This window comes from Belonocnema kinseyi, chromosome 2 (genome assembly GCF_010883055.1).
Source record: "Belonocnema kinseyi isolate 2016_QV_RU_SX_M_011 chromosome 2, B_treatae_v1, whole genome shotgun sequence".
NCBI classification, from domain to species: domain Eukaryota; kingdom Metazoa; phylum Arthropoda; class Insecta; order Hymenoptera; family Cynipidae; genus Belonocnema; species Belonocnema kinseyi.
This window is the reverse complement of record NC_046658.1, coordinates 67,111,460-67,125,249: the sequence shown is the minus strand read 5'-3', so window position 1 is coordinate 67,125,249 and position 13,790 is coordinate 67,111,460. Positions and strand designations below refer to the sequence as shown.

General features: G+C 30.7%; 1 protein-coding gene across 2 annotated transcripts in view; it reads right to left on the bottom strand.

The window, feature by feature from the left end:
* The window catches only part of LOC117168416 (rho-related BTB domain-containing protein 1), a 59,604-nt gene extending 52,078 nt beyond the window's left edge, over positions 1-7,526 (bottom strand). For both annotated transcript variants that reach the window (XM_033354050.1, XM_033354051.1), the window contains exon 1: positions 6,800-7,526. The gene's annotated coding sequence lies outside the window, so the exon portion shown is untranslated. The remainder of the gene's footprint in view (positions 1-6,799) is intronic.
* Positions 7,527-13,790: the final 6,264 nt, after the last annotated feature.

Sequence of the window (13,790 nt, the reverse complement as noted above, 5' to 3'; positions counted from 1 at the left end):
TTAACATAGAAGTTCAGGTTTCAAATATATAGTTGAATTTTGAGCGAACAAAGGCGTTCTTTTAAATAACTAATTAAACTAAACAGGACGAATATTCAACACAATAGCCGAATCCTCATACAAAGAAGATTAATTGCACAGCCACACAAAAAGAGTGTGTGGATCTGGTAACAAGACACACGTATTCCTATGGATTTTGGGGCGTTGAATTCAAATTCGGTATCAAAAATCACCCATCACGTCATAGTTGAGCCATAACCTCAAAAAATGACGAAAAATCATGCGCCGAGGCAAATAAATTTCAAAATAATGCCAGTGATGCAAATTTTCACTTCAAAAACATGCCGACAACTGTGAAGGATCAACCCTTGCCTGATATCAACTTATTTAACATAACTTTACCTAACAGAACCTGATCTGACCTAACCTGAATTAACAGAAATTTATTGAACCACGCGTAAAGCTCTGGAAGCATATTTTCCCAGTAGCAAATGTGTGCTACATCGAAATGGTGAACTCGAGCCTAACCTGGAAATAAATCTAACCTAGCCTAACCTAATCTAACCTAACCTCACGTAACACAATTAAACTCATTGTGTTGTCCCGTTGTGTTTGCGGTACCGTTTCATTCAGCTTCGACTTAACCTACATAGAGGTTTAACCTATCCTAACCTAACAAAACCTGACCTAACCTAACCTAGCCGAATGAAATTCAACCACACGTGTAGCTATGTAAGCGTACGGTTCTCAGTCTTAAATGTGTGCTATATTTAATAGGTTAACTCGGTCTTAACCTACAAATGAATCTAACTTAACAGAACCTAACGAAATTTTGCTTAACGCAACATAACTTAACTTGAGTTTTCCCCTTGTAACACAATAAAATTTATTTCATTGTACTACGGGTGGTTAAAAATTTAGACGCACATTACTCATTTGAAGAAATTTAGAACTACAAGTAGAATTGACCCCATTTCAATTAACCTGACAATGTTTGTATCAATTAAAATGTAGAACTGTAACTTAAACATGCAAACGAATAAGAGTTTTATTCAAAATTTTTTTCTCTCTGCTTTTCTTAAACTTAAGGGATATATTTATACTATCTTTCGTATTTACATTTTATCTTGCGTTAAGCAAAATTTCGTTAGGTTCTGTTAAGTTAGATTCATTTGTAGGTTAAGATCGAGTTAACCTATTAAATATAGCACACATTTAAGACTGAGAACCGTACGATTACATAGCTACACGTGTGGTTGAATTTCATTCAGCTAGGTTAGGTTAGGTCAGGTTTTGCTAGGTTAGGATAGGTTAAACCTCTATGTAGGTTAAGCCGAAGCTGAATGAAACGATACCGCAAACACAACGGGACAACACAATGAGTTTAATTGTGTTACGTGAAGTTAAGTTAGGTGGGGTTAGGTTAGGTTAGGTCAGGTTTTTAGGTTAGGATAGGTTTGACCTCTTTGCAGGTTAAGCCCAAGCTGATTCAAACGGTACCGCAAACACAACGGGACAACACAATCAGTTTAATTGTGTTTCGTGAGGTTAGGTTAGATTAGGTTAGGCTAGTTTAGATTTATTTCTAGGTTAGGCTCGAGTTAACCCATTCGATGTAGCACACATTTGCTACTGGGAAAATATGCTTCCAGAGCTTTACGTGTAGTTCAATAAATTTCTGTTAATTCAGGTTAGGTGAGGTCAGGTTCTGTTGGGTAAAGTTATGTTAAATAAGTTGATATCAGACAAGGGTTGATCCTTTACAGTTGTCGACATGTTTTTGAAGTGAAAATTTGCATCACTGGCATTATTTTGAAATTTATTTGCCTCAGCGCATGATTTCTCGTCATTTTTTGAGGTTATGGCTCAACCATGACGTGATGGGTGATTTTTGATACCGAATTTGAATTTAGCGCCCCAAAATGCATATGAATACGTGTGTCTTGTTACCAGATCCGCACACTTTTTCTTGTGTGTGGCTGTGTTGTCAATCAGACAGAAGTATTTTCAACCAAGTAGTTACATGTTTTATCAAAAAAATGAATTTTCCAGACAGAACCTGAAATGATAGGTAGCTTTCGTGTTTTTCTATCAAAATTAAAATAATTACTTTGGAAAATGATATTTATCATAACGTCGATACTGTAGATATCTGTAAAACAGATTCTCATTTGATAACATTTTTTTATTTTAATAGAATTGTTTCGTTTGCCGTAAAGGCCAAAAACAGCAGAGAAACATGTGATACACACATAACGGAAAAAAATAGAAATTCAAAAAGCTTAATTTTCTAATAGAAAATGTGAATTTCCAACAAAATAATACATTTTGAACCAAATACAGTGAAACTCTTCTATAGCGCCGATTTTGGGGATGACAGTGGGTGGGAACTAACTCATTATAGCTCGCTCCGCTTTTGTTTGTTCACGCCTGAGTGGTAATTTTCTACCAAAAAGACAAACTTTGAACAAATTACATAAGTTAACCAGTAAATAGTTTAAACAATAGATTTTTAAAAAAATTTAATTTTTAACCAAAAATGCAGTAGTTGAGATTTCATGAAAGATAATTAATTTCCAATAATAAAAAAAAACATTTTTTTACCAGGCAATTTACTTTTGTACCAAATTGTTGCATTTACAATACAAAATGATTAGTTTTCTAGAACAACCGTTGAATTTCCGACAAAATAGTTACATTTTTATTTAAAAATGTATTTAAAAAAAAACACAAATATTTAAGAAAGTAGTACAACTTTTAACTAAGGAGTTGAATAATAACATTTTCAATAAACATTGAAGTTTATTTTTAATATTTAAAAAATATTAAATTAGACTGCTTTTAAATTCAAACGACACATACGTTTAATGCTTGAAAAATGTTATGACCCTATTTTGACAATATTGTTTCAATTTTACGTCACTATTCACACTATTTTTTATCTCTGATGTGATTCCGAGGCCTGTATCTATGAATTAAAAAAATCATAATGCCACAATCTTAATTTTTTCCTAATTACGAAGTCTATGTCGATAAACTCTTAATTAGAAACTTTCTGAATCCGGAAGCTTCACTTATACTGAAAAACCCAAGTTTTCAATGTTTCATAACTGAGTTTCAATTTTATAATGCTAATACTATGTTTCTGTATGGAAATTACGTGTCATTGAGGGAATTTTTCGCATAGCAAATATTAAATTTTTAACAATGAAATGTATGAAACATTAATTCAGGGTGACCACTAGGCCAGAAAACCCGAGAAATAAACATTAATATTTTGAGACTGCGACAGCCGGGAAATGACAATGAAATATTATTTACCGGTTATTTTACAAATGTTTACAAGAAAAATCGGTTTAGACATTTGAAATATCACGTGATATAATGCAATTTAAAATAAGTTTGATTTCACATTTTTTTAAATGTCAAGTTTAATTGTTAAATATTTCAATAATGAAATCATTTGGTTTACAATATGGATGATTCAAAAACCATTCCTTTAAAAACGGTCTATTTTAGGTGTTCATTTTGAAGTGTGGATACATTTTAATTTGAAGACTTTTTAAATGCAATTTAGAAGACTGAAACTATTAAAAGTTAAAAACGTTTGGCTTTGAAAATTGTTGGTAAAAATGTTTTATGCGTGTAAACTGTAAATACACATTAATTAATTATTTCTACAACTGAATTACCGTGCAATTGTTACAAAATTGAATAGCAAATGATTTTATAAGACGTGCGATTGAAACTGTATAAACTATTTTTTATTTTAAAGCCATTTCAATTTAATAGATTCAGAATGAAACATTTAATTAAAAAATTTTTAATTAAAAAAGAACAATGTTGTAATATTTAGTACTATTTGGCTCTCCATTTAAAATAAACAATTATAAATAAAATATTCAAAACTAAACAATTGAAATATTTGGATTTTACAGTTTTTCTGAATTGGAAGTGACATTTTTTTATTTTCATTGTTTTTACCGAATTGAAAGAGAGGAAATTTTGATTTTCAAGTTTTTCTTAACTGAAAGAGGTACTTATTTTGTTATACACATTTTTACTGAGTTGAAGGGGAGAAAATTTCGTTGATTAATTTTTTTTTGAATTGCAAAAGGCCAATTCTTTCTTTTAACATTTTTATTTAGTGAAAGGCGGACAAATTTGGTATTTTTTATATTCAGATGAGAGGTGGGAACTTATTTTTATTTTCAGTTTTGTTCTCAATTGGAAGAAGTACGTATTTCATTGACAACATTGTTATTAATGAGATTTAAAAAAGCAGATTAGTTTTAATTTAAAGTATTCGTGGTGCCAGCGTGGATCTATGTTTTTCAACCAGAAATATTTGAACGTTTCAGTCAATAAAAGTTTGAAATTCAAGATTTTTGAGCTTAATGCCATTTAATTCAAAATTTGAAATTGCAAAACACTTAATAAAAAGAATTTCCCCCTTTGAGTGCTCTAATTTGTAGTTTATAGTTTTAATAACTTCAAATGATCACCTTGTCAATAAAATTATGTGAAAGTTTAATTCAACATATCTTCAAATTTTATATATCTTCGGAAATTTAATATTTTCTATACCTTAAATGACAATGTCGCGTTAATTGCTTTTTTAAAACGAAGTAAATAATTCAAAAATTGAAATAAATTTATGAAGCTTAGGAAATTTGGGTCTCTCAGTGATGGATAATCTAAAGATGCAGCTTTTTAATTGGAAAATCGAATCTTGAAGACTGTTGATCAAAAGAATCCAGACTTGAAACCATGAAAATAAGAAATCTTTCAAGTTGGAAAATCCAAAGTTGTTAACTTTAAACTAAAACTACCTAAACCCAAATATATGCAAATTTTGTATTGGAAACTTCCAGTTTCAATCTTAAAAATAATTCAATTCTAAGTCCTCTTACCTAAAAACTCAAGCTTAGAAAATAGAAATTTGAATCGCTTTGTAAAATAAGTCCAAAAGTTGTATGAAAGTCAAGTCTGAAAAAGAGAAAAAACAGTAACCAAACAGGAAAAATATTAAGGGTTTTAATACTTTTATGTGAGAGCTTGTAAGTCGTCATCCTGAGCATATGTAACAGTACATAAACATTATTATAAATCGATAGTAAAAATTACATATTGAGTGGATTTTAGGCGCAAACAAGATAATATATCTTTTATTATTTAAGATATAATTATATTCCGTTTGCTTGAGAAAAATGTTCGTGTCTGTAATATTAAAAATTGTCCTAATCTGAATACTTGATTGAAAACCTCTAAAATCTAAATATATCAATTAAATACATAGAGCAGGGCAAAATTCTAACATTTTGTCAGATTACATTCTCGAATCTGAAATCAAAATCTTGTTGACAGACTCAATTAAATAGAAGATTAGTTTGAAAGTAGCCAATTTAGTGAATCTAATGGTTAGGACGTGGTACATGAAATCGAGTGCATTAATCAATCTATTTGTCGATGAAAATAACACCAGAGGTCACTAACTAAGGTAAGGTATCTTTCGAACGTTACTATGTTAGCATGTTTTATAATGGTGATCCGAAGAGGAAGGATATTTACGTCTGGGAGTAATTTACCAATCAGAATGGTTAATGAAGTTGATAGATGATAAACAAGCCAGTATAATCTAAAAGCTCACAAATTCTAAGAAAATATACATCCAAATGTAAAAGCTCTTAATTGAAAAAATGAGAAATACAGCTAATTCAAAAATAAAATCTGGATGGGTCCCAAAATCATGAAAGTAAAAATATCCAAACCAGAAGTATTCTTTAAAAATGGAAATTTAAATTCTGTTTGACTACAATCATTCAAAATTCAAATATTTATTAAGAATGCAAATTTAGAATCTAATTGCGCCTACATTGAGAAATATTATTTTAGGCTGTTAAACAAGATTAGAATTTAGTAAAATTCAATAGCATCAGGAGTAGAAAATCCCTGCTTGAAAGCAGTACTATTAGATTATTTCAATAGATTTGACAAAGAATAGGCTATCTTTTTATTCCCGTGTAGAATTAGGCTAACTTCATTTAGCTAAGTTTTCAGGGGGAATAAATAACGTATTATTTTTCAAAATATGTCCAACGAATTCAAAACTTCAACATTTTGTATTACAGTTTATAATGTAATTTAGGCACCTATAACTTTCAAAACAAGAAATTTTAAAAGGTTTTTATTTATTTTAACACTTCTACGTGTTAACTAAATTCCATACACAATGAAGTTAGCCTAACTCTTAACGGTAACAAAAAGATAGCCTATTCTTCGTAGAACCCATCGATTTATACCAGAAAAGTAACTGAATTTATAATTATAACTTGGAAAGCGCTTTTTTATTTATTAATTTTATTTCAACCGAGTTGCAACGACATTGACTTTATTTGTATTTTTGTATTTACATTTTAAATTCAAATTATGACTGGAGAAAATGAACACAATTAAAGTCAGTGGATGAATCCAAGAAATTCGCCAAATAATCGCTATTTAAACACTATTCTCCTAATTCGGCATTTAGAGTAGATGTTTCCCTTTAACAACTATGAAGCCTAGCTTTCCTTGAACTTTTATAAAGTCACAAAGCCTACATAAAGGGCCCTTGCCTGTGGCTAAAGTGCAAAGAATATACCAACTCGCAAAAATAGTACCCTCGGGGATAAGAATGTGGTACAATAAATTATAGCACTTTTCCTCCCAACTTCTAAATCGCCGCACCCTGATACTACAGAATCTTTGCATCTCACACCTTTCATCTAACATCTAGTTGTTTCTAAAGTGATAAACCCACCTTTATAGTTGGCAAGTTGAAGTCTCGAATCGATGTTGCGAATTAAGAACGAAGTTTCCTACTCTCATGTTTCACGTGAACGTCCGAATGGTATCTCGGCTTGCTCTCTTTGACGAAGATGCGCGAAAACACTCGTGGGTTCAATGCGATGCTGGGACACGCATAAGACGCAGGAGGAAAATTTAGGTGGGGGTAATTAGTGGCGGATCAACGATTGCAAAGGGCTCTGTACTTTTTTCGGTTGGTAATTAGCGAATCAGATTGTGGATACGGATTATCAGTGGATCTCGTTAATCGATATTTCCAGATGATCAGTGGCTGTAACGAATGTTGATTTATCCAAAGAACTGATTCAGATGATCAGCGGATCCAGATAGAAACTGGCTGAAATTGAATCCTGGGAGCGGGGTAATGTTGATTAGGATAAAGAGTAGACCCAAATGATCAATGAATATGGATAATCAGAGACTTGGGATCTATTTTCGGTCCAGATGATCAGCTCCGGATAATCAGTGACACCATAAGCTTTTTTTTTTTAAATAATCCTAACAAAATTAGATCTTGATGATCGGAGATTCTGTATTGATTCTTTCAGGATAGGAGAGGATTAGATGGGATTGAGAGGAGAGGACAAGAAACTGTCGACAGCGAACGATGTCGCAGTTGAACCCGGTCGCGGACAATCGCAGACTGGTCGTTTGGCTAGGCTCTGGCAACGGAACGGATCGACTCGCTGGCATGGGTTCCCGGCAAGCGCGCCACTGAATGAACCCGATATGACCCCAGTATCTGGTAACCACCATCAGCCTTATTTTCCACCCTTCTATTCCCTTCCCCTTTGGTAGCGTCCGGAATCAGGAGAAACGATTTTGGTTATCACTCACTTTTGGGCGGATAAATATTGCAAAGAGTTTTATTTAGGCTTATGGAAGGACTTTTACGAATGAGATTCGGAGGCAATTTCGGATGAGATGTAGTCTGCACGAGTGCGATAACAAAGCTCTGATTAGAGCGTCAATCTTTGGGAGGGTACGCTCATTCAATCTTGCCTGATATGTTGATTCTGATATTGTTCTGCAGATGGCAAATTTGTTAAAATCAGGTTCTGCGTATGTATATGGATGTTAACTGATGTCGAGAGGGAGATTTAACGTTCAGGATTGCTGTGTACACTCGATGATATAAACTGTCTACATTCAAACTCGACAGTCGGAAAATCATTTGCACTCGGGAATATCATTTCTGCATTTCTCTTTTTCTCTGGCAAAATGTCTAGGTAAATGTGAGTACTTCTGATAAAGTCGGATATAGGCAAAACTGGCCAAATTGAAGGATTCTTGATAAAAGCTTAATATTGAATGCGATAGAAAAAAAGTGGTAAAAGATAATGGTATTTTGTGGATCATCAGACAGTTTCATCATAGTGTTTCACTGTCGAATATTTGAGTTCCCATGATTTATTATGGTACTTAGTTCCTTGTCTCTCACTTCATCACGTTCGTGAGGTATTGAGATCAAGACTTATGAAGCTTCATATTGCAATGAAAAGTCAATTTATTCTTAATATTAAAAATATTGTAAATTCAAATGAATAATAACAAAAAACTGATCAACTTTTATTGATTCTGAACATCAGTAGAAGTAATTTTGTTGAATCCAGATTCTATTGTACCCTTTCTTAGAACTGCCATATTCGTCATACATGAAGGAGCTTTCAATTGAATTCTCATTTTATTCAACTTTCAGTACGAGAAGAGCTCTTTTATCCTATAATCTGCATATAACTTCACAGTACAGTGGATCCAAAGAAAAAGAATTAAAGGGTGAAAACTTTAAATAGAAAAAAATTGCCATAATGAAAGAAAATATGGATGATTATTTGATCCCAGTATATTTCCACATTGCAAAAGATTTGTGTCTTAAAACTAAGCAATTAAAAACGAGATATAGAGGATTTACAAAGGGAACAAGGTTTCCTTATCAAAGATAATATTATAAAGATCAGGCAGAAATAAGACAGCAATTTGGTGATATGGTAATGTATCCTGGTTTGGGAAATTCCTTCCAAAAAATTGTCGGAAAAGAAGAGCTTTATGACTCAGAGCTTCTTTCATCTGGAGCCACAATGTCCGGCCACACATTGTTGAAAAAAATTGGCAATCTTCGAAACGATATGAGAACTGAGAAGAAAATTGCACCTCTGGGGCTTAAGGAGTAAAATCCTTCTATATTACTTCTTTTTAGAACTTTCGCCTCTATTGAGCAAAATCTCGATTTATTCGATCATCCTAAAGACCAATTTCTTCCATTTCCTATAACAATAATAATAAGGTTTATAGTAGTATCAACGCATATTAATCACACCTAGTAAAAATTAGTGATAGTATAAATAAAACTGTAAAAAGTGTAGACATTAGACAAGAGAAATTAATTTAATTAAAAAAGGTTGCGTTACATAATGAAGGAGGAATAAAGTGATGACTGCTTGTCATTACAAATAATTGCAATTAAATATAACAGATTACAAGTTCAAACGATTAGGCATCTTAATTTGTAGCGTTATAAATTAAACAAGTATAACCGTTTACAAATTATAAGCATTCAAAATAAGTTTCTTATTCTAAAATCACCAGATACGTTGAATACGTTGGGTGATTATCCATTCGAATATTTTTGGACATGTGCTCTTTTTGAAGAACGCGAATTTTGCCCTACAGGGTTTTCAAAGTTGACTGGTTTTTTGAAAATACTAAATTTCGTAGTTCTTTAAATGAAAAAAATATTGTTCAAGTGAAGTCTAGTCGTTTCCTTCCAAATTCTTGCCAAATGAAAAATATTTGTAGAATTACATGTTTTAATGTTTTATTTTTATTATTGTGAATGATGAACCGAATTTTCTGTTATGGATCGATGGAAAAATTGTATTTCTTTGAAATTATAGTTTTAAAATTTGATGTGTCAGAAAATAATAAAATAATAATTTTAAAATTTTAGAGCGGTTTTTATATTTTTCTTACTAATCGGTTTTTCCAATGTATGAAAATTTTGACCCTCATTTTGTTCTTACAGCGTTGCAAAATAATCAAGTGCTGATACGTTTGAATGCATTTTATAAAGTGATGTTGAAATTCAATCTGTAGATTTTATCAGGATGACAAAATTAATAAAATCCTTAAGGCCTTTTCCAATTATTAAAACAAATTTAATATAATTTCATGTTTTTTTTGCTTGTCCAGTCAAATGAAACGAAAAAATTCAAAGCGCTGGAACTCGAAGATAACATCAAATTTTGTTGCATATAACGTTTAATCACACGTGCTATTATAGCTTAGAAACCCTTATCCACATTAAAGTAATAAGTCTTCTTATTAACAAATAATGTAAAATTGCGAACCTTTTTTGAACGGTCACGTGGATTATTCGTTTTAGATAAGCTATGTCGTGAATACGCATACAATATTATTTTTAGAGGATTGGATAAGCTTTTCAATGGGTCCTTATCGAACGTTTTACGATCAATAGTGTATGAAATATCTATGCATTTCTTAATTAAGGATGCGCCTTCACTGAGTAACCGAAGTACATGATGAATTTTGAGTGTTATGAAAAAATTGATCAATTTTCTCTTAATAGTTCCATAAAGAGAAAGGTCTGATGAGTAAAAATTAATTTTTTTGATTTAAAAATATCAAATTAGCAGAGTAGGGGGCGAGTGGATGTTTCTTTGTCTACAGAATAATATGTTTTAATGTTTTACTTTCAGTGACTTTTCGTTTAGTGAATCTACTAACAGATAGTATTTCTTCAAGAAAAAGTGTTTCGCGGGATAAACAAAATTTTAATTATTACTAAAAAATGTTTAAAAGTAATAGTTTTTTCCCATACTTATGTTTGTCCAAAAGATCGGAACAAAATGAATAATAAATGAGGGCCAACAAGGAAATCGATTATTTTTTTAATCTTTTCTATCTGCAATAGTTTCTTCGTAAAAAGTATTGTGTAAACACTTTTCATAAACAATATAGCATAATTGAAAATAAAAAGATCTTAATTAACACGTAGGGAATTAAAGGCTGAAATGCCAGTTACAAATGCAATAACTAAATACAATAACAAATTTTTATTGGTTTCCGAGTTAGCACAGCTGTAACAAGATAGGTCCTGACCCGGAAACCAATAAAGATATCTTATTTTTCTTGGTCTTATACTTTGCACATGATATATCAGACCGTATTTTTATCAAAATTGAAAATTTTTAATTGATAATAATTAATGCACTAATTTTGTTTTATTAGGATGTAAGCGGCTCGCACGTTACCTCGACAATTTGTAGTGTACAGCAGAACAAATTAAGGCCTAACTCGGAAATCAAAAAAGATATTTTATTTTATTTTCCTCATTCTGTAATACATACACCATAGCTTGCTTTTCCCAAAAATAAATAAAAAATATATCAATAATAAATACATTCGTGTAATTTTTTTAAGATGTGAACGGCTCGCGCGTTGCTTCGACAATCTCTCGTGCTCTGCAACTACATAACTGAAGTCCTAACTTGGAAACCACTAAAGATATTTAATTTGTCTAGATCTCATTTTGCCACTGATCAATCTCAACTAAGCTTTATTTAATTAACAATAAAAATATATATTATAATAATAAAAACATTAATGTTATTTTTTGTGCACAGCTACATAAATGAAAACCTAACATGAAAAAAAATTTCTTATGGTCTTATTTTGTAACTGTTATATCAGAGATTATTTTTATTGAATTTAAAATTAAAAAAAAAGGAAAGTTTCGACAATCTGTCGTGCACAGGTGAACAAATGAAGTCCTAATTCGGAATGTAATGAAAATATTTTATTTTTATTTGTCTCTTTTTTAAACTGATATACCAGACCATACTTTTGTAGAGTTTAAGTTTTTTTAAATTTAATAATACTGAATGCAATAATTTTATTTTGTTAATATGTAAGCAGCTCACTCGTTGCTTCGACAGTCTGTCATGCACAGGTGAACAAATTATTTTTGGAGAGAGCAATACTCTCCTGATAAAGGCCCGAATTGAGATAAGTACAGAAACTGATAAGTGTATTTTTTTTTCTTTTGGTTTTATTTTGCAACTGATATGTCATAATTGACTTTTTTAAAATTTAAATTTAGAAAAATCATAATAATGACTACATTAAAGTATATTTTATTTCATTCTCCAAGCTTTTTCAACTGAAATATCAGATCTTACTTTTCTAAAATTAAAAATTAAAAAAAACTATTAATAGTGAATGCAATAATTTTAATTTGTTAATATATAAGAGGTTCGCATACGTTGCTTTAACAATCTGTCGTGCACAATCTGTCTTGCTATTATTTTGAAACTGACGTATTCGATTTTACTGTTGTCTTTAAAATTAAAAAAAAAGATAATAATGAATTCATTAATGCTGTTTTGTTAGAATATACGTAGCTCGAGCGTTACTTAAAAAATCTCTCCTGCAGAGTTGAAAAAATTATGTCCTAACGCGGAAACTAACAGAGATTTTGTTTAAATTTCATTTTGCAACTGATATACCAGACATTACTTTCGTCGAGTTTAAAATTAAAAAAAATTACTGTTTTTTGTACATTTTTTGGACAAGTGTAACTATAGAACAAATATTGTTTATACCAATCTGTTTCTAAAGAATTAAAAATTTTTTTTAATTGTGAAAATCACTTTACAAATAAACATCATGCATTAGCAAACTGATCTAATGAGAGCTTATCAAAAGTATACTTTCGAAAAATATTATTGTTTAAAATGTAAAATCTACATACCCTCCACTGAACCAATTTTGGATTTTCAACCTTTCATTTTCAGCAGACCTTTTCAAATATGGATCTAAAAATAGAGCTGGATATATTTTTTTATAAAAATGACAATTCATTACACATGTCGCTTATGCGCTGAGGGCACACTCTTAAATACTTAATTCATATTTCATAAATTATTAGTCGTAGAAGGTTCAATAAGGGCTCATTTGAAAGCTTTTTTAGCCTTTAAAAATTATTTCATACACAAGATTTCGCTATCCTTTATCCGATACGAACAATCCGAGCGAACATGTAAAAAATGTTTGTAATTTTCATTTATTTGTTAATGACAAGAGTGGCTCTATCTTAATGTGTTTAAGGGTTTCTAAACTTGAATGGTATGTCTTTCTGAACTTTTTTAAGACACGTAATTGCTGTTATCTTCGAGTTACACAATAAATGTTAATTTGACTGAACTAGTAAAGTTGGACTAAAATTTTAGTTCTAGTTTTTCCTCTTTTCTCGAGCCCTGTATCCTAATACTTTATCCTCTTTTTCGAAGACCAATTATCCTAAATTCTAAAAATCAACTCTGGCCACCCTAATTGAACGTGTAGTACCAAATTGAATTGGAAAGCTTCAAATTTTCACCAGCTAAAAATTCGACGCTCTCAAAGTAAACTCATAAAATTAAATAATTTCCTTTTAAATGTTTTTGTTATTAAAAAAATTTTTAATTTAGAGCTTATGATTTATTAAAGAGATTAAGCAACAACGAATTTAAAATCGTGAACAATTCCAAATTAAAATTGATTTTTTTTAAGAAACAATGTGAAAATTAAAAAAATCAGTTAAAATTGATATTACCGTATAATTCAAAACCATCAGGTTGATTAAACATCACGTGATAAAGTGAAATGCAATCTTTCAGTTTGTGGCACGTCATTCATAAGAGACCATCGATTACATGACTAACTCTGCAGTGCAGTGGTCTGATAAATTTGGTTATACCACTTACGCAAATAATATGCATTAATATTATTAATGGAATATATGAAGGATTAATAATATTCTAAATATTCTGTATAAGTATCTTATTTGAGCAATATACTTCATTTCTATTTCAAAATATGATAATTAATCAATCAATCAAGTTTTATCAAGTGTTTGTTATTATTAACAAAATTTTAAGTAGCAA